This window comes from Argiope bruennichi, chromosome 9 (assembly GCF_947563725.1).
Source record: "Argiope bruennichi chromosome 9, qqArgBrue1.1, whole genome shotgun sequence".
Taxonomy (NCBI): Eukaryota; Metazoa; Arthropoda; class Arachnida; order Araneae; family Araneidae; genus Argiope; species Argiope bruennichi.
Window position 1 is genome coordinate 74,145,094 of NC_079159.1, and position 14,153 is coordinate 74,159,246.

The following is a 14,153-nucleotide window of genomic DNA, read 5'->3' on the forward strand; positions in this document are numbered from 1 at the left end:
TACTGTTGGCAGGAGGAAATCCATACTAAGTTTTATGTAATATGTTAATTACTACCTGGAAAAAGACTTCATATTTAAAAAAACCTTAAAGTTTTAAAAAAAGCTCAAATTTTTTTTTAAAAATTAAATTATTTCAAAAATTTTTTTAGGGTAGAGTTATTGAGCACTTATTTTACATTAATAAAAGTAAAATGTAATTTTAAACATTAAAATAAAAAAATTGAGTTACTGTGTAGCCTTAATAAAGCTTATTTTGAATTATCATAGCATTTTACCTCTGTTTTTAAAACATATTCAGAAAATATTTTTTTAAACTAAATTTGCTTGGTATTTTTTTATTGCTTTTTATTTTTTCTTTGAAAAATTTTAAAATTTATTGTTTTAATAAAAATTGGCTGCTGTCGTGCTTTTTGAACTTGTATTAAAAAAAGTCTTAAAGTCAAAAAGTCTTATTTCGAGTCTTATTAAAGTCAAAAAGTCTTATTTCAAGTCTTATTAAAGTCAAAAAGTCTTATTTCAAGTCTTATTAAAGTCAAAAAGTCTTATTTCAAGTCTTATTAAAGTCAAAAAGTCTTATTTCAAGTCTTATTAAAGCCAAAAAGTCTTATTAGTCGTTATTTCAAGCGACTTCTGTAGCCAGATTTAAAATGTTCTAAGCTAAATTTATATTATAAATAAATTTATATTATTTTATATTCAAGTTGAGAAAAAGTGCATGGCATTGGCACTTCAAATGAATATGTAATGTTAAGCAAAAAGTGATTTATGATTCTCATTATTTAGTTTTTTTTCTCCTAATATTTTCAACTGAATAACTTTTTTCTCAAATAATGATATTACTTTAGCTATCTTTAAGAGGCAAAATATTGTTATGTGCATGTATTTGTTATTATTTTTTGAAATCAATAAGAGTTCAGCTGAGTTTTTGATAACGATAAAATTGCGTAGTATTTCGAAATTTCTGTTGGCAGGAAGTAGCGTTTAAAATGAAATTTTCCGCTTGCAATAATTTACCATTTTGATTTTGAAATCCGTTATGCTAGTAGAATACGAGGACAGTCGAGTCGATCGAGTGCATTGAAGTTAGTAATAAACTTTTTAGAAAAGAAATAGCTAAAAAAATAATTTTAAAACATTACTCTTGACGCGTAACACCTTTGAAGTTTTGGATGTTTCCATGGTTTGAAATTGCCTTGAAATAATAATATATGACGTATTTCTAAAGTCTTCATTTGCCAGCTGAGTTATATAATGCAGTTTTAAAAAAAGATTCAGCCAATTGTCATGGAAAATAAGATTATAATTTCTTAATTTATTTAAAGCAATCACATGGTAGCAAACGTTGCTAAGAAAAAAAAAATAATAACCTTTTGTATTTTTGTATACTTAGTATAGAGAAAGTATAGTAATCGTCAAAAAAATTCTAACTTGAGATTTTGCCATATCACCACGTTTTAGGCCTTCCTGAGTTCGAAACACACATTTTTTGGAAAATACCCATCTGTCTTTGACGAAGATAACTCATTGACACTTTTAGCTAGACATCTAAAATTTGGTATACGATCTCTACATCAAATTTCCAGATTTCTATCAAATTCTGAGTAAAATCTGTTTTGAGGTATTTCTTCTATCTTGCTGTTCGAACATAAGTTAACACGATAACTGCAAAACGAAGAGAGCTAGATAGATAAAATTTGGTACACAGACTTAACATCTATACTGTAGACATCTGTAAAATTTTGAGCCAAAGTCAACTTCGCGTTGATTGTCTGTCAGTTTGTACTATCAGAATCGTGATAATTCAAAAGCGCAATGGCTTAAAGTGTACGTACACGCTAGATTTTTTTTTTAAATTTTAACTTTAAAAATCCAGTTTTTTCACAGTAGGTCACTAATATATGTTTAAACTCATTTCAGTGAGAAAAAACCATATTACACTAGTTATTAATTAATTAAATAATATTTAATGAGCTAATTAGCATTTTATTCAAACATGATATCTTAAATTCTAATTTGTACAGACACACAATTCTAGTTAGAAATGATGCCTAATATTAGTCTTCATGTTGTCTGCCTCAATCAAGTTATAAAAATATATAGTTTTTTTTAACAATTTTTCATTAACGATGTATAGAAAAAGCGAGATTTTTTCTGTAATTTTAACTTTTAAACAGCTATTAAAAATTTATTTCTATAAATATAACTTTGATTGAGGCTCAAAACATCCACTGTTTCATACAGAATATTTTGATATATAAATAATTGTATTTGGTTAATTTCTTGTTGAGTTATGATTGTTTGAATGAAACAACACAATGGGAAAATATTTTTCATAAAATGAGTTTTAAAAAATCCTAAACTAGAGTTTTTAGTGAAAGTACCTCCAGAAAAATAATTATAACTCGAGAAATATTCCGAATATTGACAGCATCTTGGTATCGTTTGAAAACTAAAGAATCAGAGAATATTTTGAAGCAATAAAAAATATTCGATATTTTGAACGATTTTCGAAGTTTCAAGTGTGTATGTACATCTTAAGTATATCAAATTCGGTATGAATTTTTGTGACTACAAACGCAGTTTGTTGTCAAATCTTTGCTCCTTTGTTGAGAAAAATGCATCTAAAGCACAAATTCGATTTTTGGATACTATTAACTCCATGCCAGGGATTGATTAATCGCCAAAAATCTCGCCGAGAATGACACGATAAATTCTGTAAAAATATTAAATTCACGCCAAAAATTTATATTCTGTAATTATTGTACTCTAATGGCATGTAAGGCATTCTATGGCACAACAAGTTTATTGGAGAGTATGCGAGAAAGTTTTAGGGAGTCCACTTCCGCTGGTCTTTATTTCATGCGTTTAATGGATTCGCTTTAAATATTTGGTTGTGTTTAATTTCGGTTAAATCTTTTATGAATAACTTAAGTAGTGAATCCATCAACAAAGTATTTTTAAATATCAAATTCTCATATACTTTACAGTCGTGTTATTTTATTAGTTTTATATCTGTTCTGTTAATTGTACGTATGGACTTTATCCTAATGGAATCGAGTCCCACGATATCACAGTAACATTACAAATTAAATGTTCGAGTATATTATTTCGAATAGCCTTTTGTCTTTCCCGTGTTATAATGCAATTAAACTTTATGATATTGCTTTACTTTTACTGCTTTACTACTTACTTTAACTTTCTGAGGAACTGCTTAGAATTAGCAGAGTCTAGTTTCCTTAGCTTTCAACAATAGAAGAAAATCACGTGATTAAATATTTGATGCAACAATGAAAGTCTGTTATTGAAAGTACGTTATAAAATATAAAATATTTTTTGAAAATTCCAGAAATTAATGGAAAAATATGATAAATTGATATCATTAACCCTTTGATTGCTGTAGGCGTAATATGCATCCGGTGCAAGCTATCAGTCCAGTCTGCAGCGATCGTTATTGCCTTCCTTAAGCCGCTCATGCGAAACGATTCTGTTTAAGAACAGCTAGCAATCAAAGGGATATATATATATATATATATATATATATATATATATAAGTAAAATAATCGTTTGATACCGTAGAACATTTAATAATATAAATGAATAATTAAAATCGTTTGCAATAAAGTTATTGGATTTCTTTGACAAATATACTGCATTAAAATAATGGCATTTATTTATATAAATCATTATTTATTAAGAAGTTATAGAGAACATAGTATATCGATGTTATGTACTTATATTCATATCGATCCTTTTCGCATCGCAGTTCCTAATCGTAGTAGCGAAGCAGCATTAAATGTTTCCGCTTTCCTATTACTACTCAATTCTAAGGTCCACTTAACACATCTAATTCGCTTCGTAATCGTGAATCTTAGTCAAGGTGAAGGTTATGTAGACCGTGACCTATTTTCGTGACTAGTCATCTGTTATTTTGTCGCAGAAGTGACGTTTGATGAATCCATGTTATCGACGAAGACTTAATTAGTTATTTCATTTGAAAATAATTTATTGCTGGATGTTTTGCATTAAATAGTGGATTTTTTTCATATAATTGCTTGAAGTTAAAGTTTTTAATTCTTGTATGTTTTTAGTAGACAATTCAAAATCAATTCTTAATGGTTGCTTTATTTTATATTGTTGATAAAGGTTCTTAACCCTTTGAATTTGTATGGTAAGCTTATCGAATTGCTATATTTTTAAAAGTGGTAAATTAAGTAATTCCTTTACATTACAATTCGATACAAAAGTGACATGTTATTCATTAATATCTCAGAAGTTCCGTTGATTAATCCATGTTATAACATATTCCGATGGCTGAAGGTGTCATCTGATTAGATAGTGGAGGAAAATAATACAGTTAAGGGGTTAAATGTAAATTTTTTAAAGTTTAACATGATAATGATTATAGACAGGATACTGAAGTTCGTCAACGGTTTCTGAGACGACCACATTTTGACGACTCCATCTCATTAAGGGGTGAGACGCGGAACCATACGTGCATTTCGGGTATTCCCTTTGACCGTGGATTTTCGCTATTACCCCTATTTTGCTATTACTATAGTTTCACCCCTATTTTGACGGATTAAACCCACCCTAACGCATGCATAAAAAAGCGGAGGGTATTACAATCCGTTTCTGAACTATATCTGTAATTTATACATCATAACATATATAAGGTAAGCAAAATCTTATCATTATCACAACATGTGTAATGTAAAACGAAATCTTTCTACTGTCTAGACTATTGGATTTAGAGATATCATATTTGGCATGCAGTTGCTTTTGGAGCAGTAGGTGTTCATTAAGGAAGAATATTTAAGAATTTTTATTATATTTTTAATTAAAAATTAATCAATATTTTTAATTTCTCCCCCAATAATGTCAAAGCAATTATCACAAAAAAAAGTACTTTTACAGCTACTTAAACGAAAAAAAGAATTTTTCAATGATATCTATCTATTATATAAAATTTTTTTCTGTTAATATTGTTTTTTATTCTCTTTGTGATTGGTAGATAGAATCTGAAGTTTATTTTGCCGGTATTGTTTGAAATATTTAATAAAAAATATTATTACGTCTCAGTCAATATTTATATTGCACTTGATGATAAAAATCCCCGGAAAAGTAAAGCTTTAATTAACACCAAATGAGTTTAAAATAAGATTTTTTGTTATTTCTACTTTGGAAACACTAATGAATGACTTTTCGGTTTGTTTAACTTTTTCAAGAAATGGAAATTTTTTGTCTCTCGGCTAGTAATCGTCAGAATACTTAAACAATACACATATTAACCTTGCATTGTTTTTTTTAAAATAATAATGGAGCATTTAGCAATATCAGATGAAGGGAAAAAATGCGAAGAAAGACCAAACGATAATCTGCCAATATTTTTTTAAAAATAAATAAATAAAAATAAAAGCGCCGATGGCAGCAAAATGTGATAAATTGAAACAATATTTAGATATTGGAGATCTGAACAAAGAATGTTCTCATTGTGAGGTTTTGAGTTTTGATTCGGAAGTAGACCGATCCGTAAACATATATTGTCATCATGGAAAGATAAAGCTGCCAACATTGAACGAACGGTAAAAACTTGCTAACTGAACCTAACGGACATCAGTTATAGTATCGAACAATATTGGGTTTGTTCGAGAGAAAGCGAGCAGAGAGTGAAGCTTTCTAGTTTATATTTAAAACAGTTTTAAATATAAACTAATATTATACTGTAATAACCGTCGTTGTATTAATGACTGCGTTTATATAAACGCTTGTTGCAACGATATTGAATACATTTTCTTTGTGTGCATATTATTATTTCTATAGCTAAGAATACATTTTTGAAAATAAAATAAGGGTAATTGGAATAAAGCTTAAAGCATTGTAATGCTACAACTTTGGACTAGAATTCCGAATTTCTTAAATTTTTTTAAAATAATAGATTAACGAATACATAGATAGTTACCTAATTCATTTAAGTCGACATGAATGTAATTTTCGAGATGAACCGTTCTCAGATGGCAAGGACCGAAACCATTGTTAACATTCAAATTTTTGCAACTCTTAAGTATTAAGAGTTTTTTCCATTGTCTCTTCGTCTTTATTCACGGGTAAAGAATCTCCTTGTCTTTTTTATCCAATGTTCTATTGAAAAAATGATTTGTTTCTATATACTTCACCATCATTCAGATTTGTAAGTGATTTTTCGGGACATCAAGTGTATTGGACTTATTTTAAATAAAATGTGTAATTTGTTATCTTATGTTGATAGAAATATTTATTTGATAAATTAAATATTTCACTCTCATTTTTGCTTTCTGGTATTTCAAAATTAAGGTGAAAATTTTAAATAACAACATATTTTAACATTGGAGGAAATATTCAGTTATTTGGGGGGATATTTATCTAATAGAATATCTAGAACTCTGGAATGGCATGCCCAGTTTCTAAACAATGTCAAAATAATATTTGGGACAAAGTGAGGAGTCTTTATTATTTCATAAACGCTTCACTTATCCACAAAATTTTCTTATTTTGAAGACGGCTTTTGGGTAAAGAAGTTTAATGGCTTTTAAGAAAGTGTCTTTTTTTTTATCGCTTCATTCGTAAAAAGAATTTTGAATGATACCTTTCGTGGAGTCCCATCGTAAATAATTTTATATCCCTTTAATAAGCACGTCTCTCGAAAATTTAATCATCGCAGTTTATCACCAGAGGGTACTTTTTTTTTTAAAAAAAACTTTTCCATGGAATTATTTCCGTTCCTCCTGCCATTAATTTCATTTTAAGAATAAAAATATATAAAGAAAAAAGTTGCGTTTTCCCCGCTCGTAGCAGCAAAAAAAAAAAAAAAAAAAAAAAAAAAAAAAAAGTATTCCCCTGTAATTAAATTTCTCTTTATAACACGACAGTTGATGGCAACTTCCCGCTTCTCTCGTTACGGTTGATAAAGAGTCATTTGCATAAAGTTGAAATCCCCCATCCACGTTTCCCTTCATTCGATTGATGATGATGCATATTTTTGCGGCTCATTTAATTACTTGCGATCTTTTTATCCGATTTTGGTGTTTTGATTTCTTTATTGCTTTTAAAAATGAATTTCTGGGGAGGACAATTATTCTAATGACAGTTTGGATTAAAACGCTTATTTTATAACATAATGAGATTTGGATGACATCCCTTTAAAATCTTATGCTGGAAAACTAGAGTAATGAGATCCGTGTTTCCTAAAGTGACTTTTCAGCGCAAAGAGTGTGTGGAAAACATTTCCGAAGCCGTAGGTTCCGGATTTCGGCCTTTAAATAACTGTAGGGTGTTCTTAAAATATGTTATACTTTGAAGAATTATCACAAAAATGCATAACATATATGAAAGTTTCGTAGTTAAGATTGATTAATATAAATGTATAATCCCGTTGGTTAACGGAATCTAAAGATACTGCTATAAATGTTGACTAATATAATTACAAACGTCGCTTAGTATATCAGCTGGTATTTGATCACATTCTCTTTCTAAAATTACTTCAATTTCTCGAATTAAACTTGCTTTGAGCTATAAATATTTTGAAGTAAATATTTTTCCAATTACCGTGTTTGCACGGTGAATAAAGTACAACAAGCTCCATAGCGAATAATGATGTTTTATTCCACAATAAAACTCGAAATATGGGTTGCTAAACACAGCTGAGCTGTTCCTAAATCCAATATTTGCAAGAATCAACAACATACTGACAGAAAGTAAATCGCTAATTAAATGGGAGCATGGCAGAACAGCTCTCAGAGTAAAACATCTTGTGAGCTCCTCTGCCGTTAGTACCTCAAAGAGAGAAGTCCTTGTGTGCACGCCTCCGCTTATATAATCACTGTGATATGATGTATATGAAAATCGGCTTCTAGTAGAGATATTGCCAAAATTTTTCTGCTTACTAGAACTTCCATATTTATCACTAGTTTCATTGTCAAGGGTGCAGTCATTTACCTGATATTCATTAAAAATATCTATGAATTTCTCTTTCTTACTATGATATTAACCGTTCAGAGAAAAACTAATTTATCTTAATATCTCTTAAAATAATTTATTTTATGATTTATAAGCAACAAAAAAATCTAATTTCGTCAACTTCTTGAATTTACTCTTCTGCAGATATGATTTAAAACACTGGATATGGGAAATCTCTCAAATTAATAAAGAAGAAAGCATATTCAAGTATGTGCATGTATTTCTATCTTTTGATGCTATACAAGCCAGACCATTTGTCCTAGAATGATCAAGTTTAGCACAAATATACTATGAAGAGTGGGAATGAGCACCTCTGACAGATTAATTTTTTTTTAAATTGGAATATGAGTTAGTTTAAAATGAAACGAAATATTGACATTTTATTATGATAACTTCCGGAAACATTGTTAAGATTATCCATAAGCCATTTTAAGATTTAAAAAAATTGTCTTTTTAATTGTCTTTTTTGTGAATTGCAATTTATAAAAAATGCTTAATCTGTATAATTTGTAATTGTACATTTCCTTATTGCAATTATTATTCATTAAAATAAAAAAAAGATTTTATTAGACATCATCAAATATTTAATCGTCATTTCCTTCCATTATTGAAAACTAAGGAAGAAATATTCTATTAGATACTCAGTTTTTTTACATGGATATGAGGAATAAGAAAGTGAAATTAAAGTACTATAAAAGATATTATCCACTTAGAAAATAGATTACTCGGACAACTATGATTTTAAAGGTACTCTGATATCGTCATATGTCTTGATTCCATTAGGACGGTTTATGCACGCAGTAATTAGAATAAATATAAGGTATTAAAATAATATGGTTTATCACAATTTGATTTTTAAAAATATTTTATTGTGGAAAGCATGGGCATCAAATTATACATTAGAGATTTAAATGAAATGAAACGTAACCACTATTTCCGACGAACCGCCTGGAAACCGAAGATGGCTAATCGAAAATAAAACATAGAATTACTGCACTTCGATGCGAAAAATATATGACATATATATTTGATTTTTTTAAGAATAACATGTTACTTCTATATTAACGAAATGTGCATTTCCTTCATTTTGGTTACCGTAATAAATTTTTGTTTTCATGTAATAGCATATTCTCTTTCCATGCGTTTCTGGACTTACTGAAATTTTTTTTAAAATGTTAGGTTCATTTTATTTTACAGGTATTTTAGACAAATATTCGAACTGAAACCCGTGGAATTTATAAATTCTTTGCGGCTGGTCTTAGTTTTTACTTCTTCACAAAACACTGATGAGGTATTTTAGGATCAGTCCTGACAGATTCCTGGGCACTTATACAAATGAAAAGCGGACATTAAAAGCCCTGGAGAGTGAGTGGTCTTCATCCATCCGTAAAAAGACTCCAACATATCCCGCCGACGCTCCCGGCAAAGTGGCTTTCCAGCCGTTGTCTTCCTGTGGCAGGAAAGCGCGCGGATAACGATTTCCTTTAGACTTAATCGATAGAACTCTACGTGTGTGTAAAGACGAGCTTCCTCATTGGTCGGTGGGCGAGGCTTAAAAGATTTTGTATTTCGTAACGTTTATTCATATCGTATCGCCGTAGTGACGTACGCGACCGACTGCATGAGCTTCAATCGTTAAGTAGGAGTATCAACTGTTGTAGTAGATAGAGCACGTCTGAGGGTGACTGGAGGGGATTCATTCGAGTCATCTACGAGACCGAGTTCAAAATGAAGGTAAGAAATATTGATACAATTTATCAGTTTCTTGCTTCATATGGGGAATGTTTTATACCTAATAAGTCGAATTTTCTAGGTAGAAATAATGCGAGATCTAAAAGGCAGGGGGGGGGCGCTTTTACCAGATTTAAAATTGTAAATGTACATTTTCACTAATGACACTGGCACCAAATGATAATATGTTTCAGAATTTAATACCAACCGGAAATTGTTTTTCATTACAAATGTTTGTTTTGATGTTTCAAATCACTCAAAAATGAATTTCGTTAATGATTATAGAGGATATAATTATGGTTTGTTTTACTATAAAAAACTATTTATAATTTTAAAATTTTAGAGCTATTCTTTCTAAATTTTTCCTTAGATTCTGCAAAAGTTATTTTTTCTGTGGAATTAAAAATTAAGAAAAAGTCCATCAAATTAAAAAGAATCTGTCACAAAATGTGATTGTTTTTCAAAACCCGAACAGAAATTTATTTTGTTTGTTTCGAGTTTATTTTCATTGTCTGAAAAATAGTAATCAAATAAAAATCGAATAAAACAAAACAAAAATGTTATATAAGCAGTTTTTTTATAAGTTTTTAAATAAATAGCAAGCAATGAATTAAAAATATACTACATTTCTTCAACCATAGAACTAAAATATATAATTATTTCAACTGTGTTTCCAGTGAGAAAAACCAAAAATTGATGAAAGAAAACTAATTTTATTTAAAAGAAAACTTAAAGAATTAAAGATAAATTTGACATTTATAAAAATGTTTTTCAATAATTGTTTCTTTAATGCTGAAATTAAACTATGACGTAAGATTTTCAATCAGTTAAGAATTGTAATTGAATTTTTTTATGATTAAGAAATATATTTATAGCTTTCGGAGCTTTGCTTTTGAAAAAGAATTAATTTCTATTTTAAATTGATAAAATTTATAACATATATATACAAATCTTTAAATGTTATTTTATTAAATAAACGTGTTTTGCGTTAATAATTTCTACCACAACTGTGTGATTAATTTATTTTGAAACTGGAACAGCTGACTAATCATTGTTTTGTTAGAAAATAAAGAATTGTGTGCGGAAATGATGAATATGTCCATTGTGAAAAAAGTAAAAATAGAATTTGTTTAAAAACAGTAAAAAACAAACAAACAAAAAAACAAAACAAAAACAGTCTTTTAGAAGAGATAAAGTTTAAACATGGAATAATATTATTCTTTTGTGGTCATTTATTTATTTTGTTTTTTCCTTTTCTTTCATTTGGTATTTAACCTCAGACGATTTCATAACTCACTGCCAATTAGAGTTAAAAGATCTTTCTTTTTTATCTTTAAGATTTCTCACCAAATAAGGTGAGAATACTGATCCACAAACTAGTAACCTCGATGAAGATTTTTTCTTTTTATACTTTATTTATTTTAGGATGGCTGAAAGGTAAATTATGAAACCTTTCCGATTTTGACTTTTTTTTGGTGGATCACTGAATTGGATCAATTGAATAAATTAAATCAAAAATCATTATTGATATGCATTTTAATGTTACATTCTGTTTTAAATTTAATGCTTGTAATTATTTTTCAAATTACTTTATGTACTTTCAAATGTAATTATTTAGATCAAATTTTCATTAAAAAACTGAGCGATGTATAATTTTTTTTTCAGAAAATATCTTTCATATCGCATTTACTCAATAATTACTGATTGAGCTGCTACGTTGTGATTGAACATCTTAAAATATATTTCGATATATGTGAAAAATTTTTCAGAATGTAAAATTCAGATGTGTTTTTTTGCATTAATTAAGCGTGTTTCGTAATTATATCAATTAATTAATCTATCTAAATATATTAAAATATACAAGAATGAAATTTCAAAATGAAATGATAACATAAGCAACTTTTGGGACGTGCGTTCACTTTGCTAAATTTTTAAAAAGAATATGGCTTGAACTCAAAAAGGGATTTCTGTAAACTTGCTCTTTGCTAATTCATAAAAAAAAGCTTTTATTTTATTAATTGAAATGAAAATAATTTTATAGATACACGTAAAAAGGAATTATGCATAACCTTTTGCGATACTTTTCCATTAGTTCGATAATATTTCATTGTTATTACATCAAAATGTCTGATGTCAAATCTGCTAAAACATTTTATTGATTTAAAACACTTACATAAATTATCCACATCTGTCTCTCAAATTACTGTATGCCATATGTAATTTTGTATTCTGTCACAAAATGTCGTGTGGTTCCACAAATTACACCAAAATTTCATACGCTTTAATATGTGTTGTTTTTGATTTACTGCATATTTATTTATAACAGTGATAACATACAGATACTTAAACTAGCGATTTTAATCAACTTTTCTTGTGCTTGGTATGTTTAAGTACATATTGGTGGTTCCTAAGCTGATAGAATAATGACGTTCCATTCATAAAATTGTGTTTAGTGTACAAAGTGCTAAGTTTAGTTTAGTCTAAGGGAAAAGTACACATTTTCTCGTGTATGAATATTCTGATAAGTTTTATTTAGCAATTGTTAAGTGTTAATGATTGTAAATTCTGAAAACACTATACTGCAAAATTTTATGACATGTCAAATATTCATTACTGTGCAGCTCTATTCAACGAAATAAGCATGCTCTATAATCTGAGGTGTATTTTCTTGTTCACCATTGAACTCTAACTAGTAATCAAAGTTAAAAATATACCACTTGTAAGGTATTGTTCACTAGCTCATGAATGTAATTTCGTTTGGGATAAGTTGAAGACGGAAAGTTTCAGTTTTAATTTTTATTTTAATTTTACCCGAATCTTAAAAAAAGCCTGAAAAAATTATGTGTACATAATTTTAATTTCTTATTCAGTGAAAAGTAATTCTATAATTCACTCTAGCAATTTCTGAAATCCCTACGTGGGAGAAATGGCGGTTAAAGTTAGATTCTTGATTTCAGAAAGCTGACAAACTTGCAGCTTTATTCATATCACCAAAAATATTTCCAGTTACTTTCTTTCAACATTATAATGTTTATAGACCAACATTCTATCTGAAATTTTGCATTATACATTAAAAAAATCGTTCAAATGGTTTTACAGGACTAGCCGTTAGACCTAGAGTTAAAGTTTTTTTTCAAAATTTTAATTAAATTTTAAATTAAAATTTATTTTAATTTTATAATTTTTTCCCCAGCAATTTGAAAGCATATTATCGCACAAAAAATCATATATAGAATATTTTAAAATTCAGTCGTTCAGTTGATCAAAAAATTAGCTTTTCAGAGCTTAGCTTTATTAGAGATTAGCTTTTATTTTATTTCTGAAATTTGCTCACTAATTTTATTAAAATAAAAATTAATTAATTATGTTTTAATACAATTCTTTTTATTGTTTTAATAAGTGCTTTATTTGTGCCTCGGCCTTGCAACGATATTAAATGCATTTTTTGTATGCAGGTTATCTTTGCTGTAATTAAGAATAAGGTTTTAATCAGTTAGAAAATCTTAGGCTACGATATTATAGATTAAAACTTCGAAATTTATTTTTTTACTACAAAGTTTGTGAAATGTTTACTAGACCTAAAAGAATGTCAATACGAATCTTAAAGAATTGTTTTCATTAAAATTCAGTATATCTACAGGAAGATATATGTTCCTGTATCCTGTATTTGGTTTTTCCTGTATTTGGTAGTATATCTACAGAAACACGGCTTTTAATTAAATTATTTTCACATTAATTATTATAATTACTTCATTTTTGCTTTTATTTATGATAATTTACAGTACGAATTGTCATAAGTTCGGTCATATTTACATACTTTTTATTTATTTAGTTTCGCATTTTATATTTGTAAAGGTGAAATTTTGTAGCTGATTTTTCAGACACATCCTCATTTGCCAGAATTTTCAAATTTTATACACTTGTTATCAATGGCTTTACGCTATTTAAAAAAAAATTGGCGCTTAATTATCAATTAGTTGATTAATTTAATGAAATTTTGATTGCATATGAATGAAACTAAAGAAAATTGATTGTATTTATATCATATTTACAACAATAAAACATAAAATTCCATTCTAATAAGCAGTATTAAGATTAAAAAAAATTCTATTTTAAGAAGATTCTTATTTTTTCGTTTGCGACGTATGCATTAAATTTTGCAATTGTTTAATTATTCAGTATCCAAAATTTAATAAATTTCCATGTGTTAGATCTACCAGAGTCTCACTAAAACTATTTTCTTGATAGTATTTTGTGTTTGCTTGTTCCTTGAAATGATAACTAGACACAATACGTTTGTGGACATAATTTAACACTTAACGCAAATTTTGCATGCGGCCTTTCCTGCAAAATTATAGTTCTGCATTTCAAATTTAGAATCAAATCCATCATTGTGAAATAATACTTTTAATAATTTATTCAGTTTGTTT

The 14,153-nt window shown here is 28.1% G+C and overlaps 1 protein-coding gene across 2 annotated transcripts in view; it reads left to right on the forward strand.

The window, feature by feature from the left end:
* Nucleotides 1–14,153, forward strand: part of LOC129985161 (uncharacterized) — a 63,609-nt gene that overhangs the window by 15,373 nt on the left and 34,083 nt on the right. Inside the window, exon 1 of one of the 2 annotated variants that reach the window (XM_056095087.1) lies at nt 9,598–9,726. The exons of the other annotated variant lie outside the window; for it this stretch is intronic. The gene's annotated coding sequence lies outside the window, so the exon portion shown is untranslated. Of the gene's footprint in view, nt 1–9,597; nt 9,727–14,153 lie in introns of those variants that run through there. 2 annotated transcript variants of the gene reach the window in all.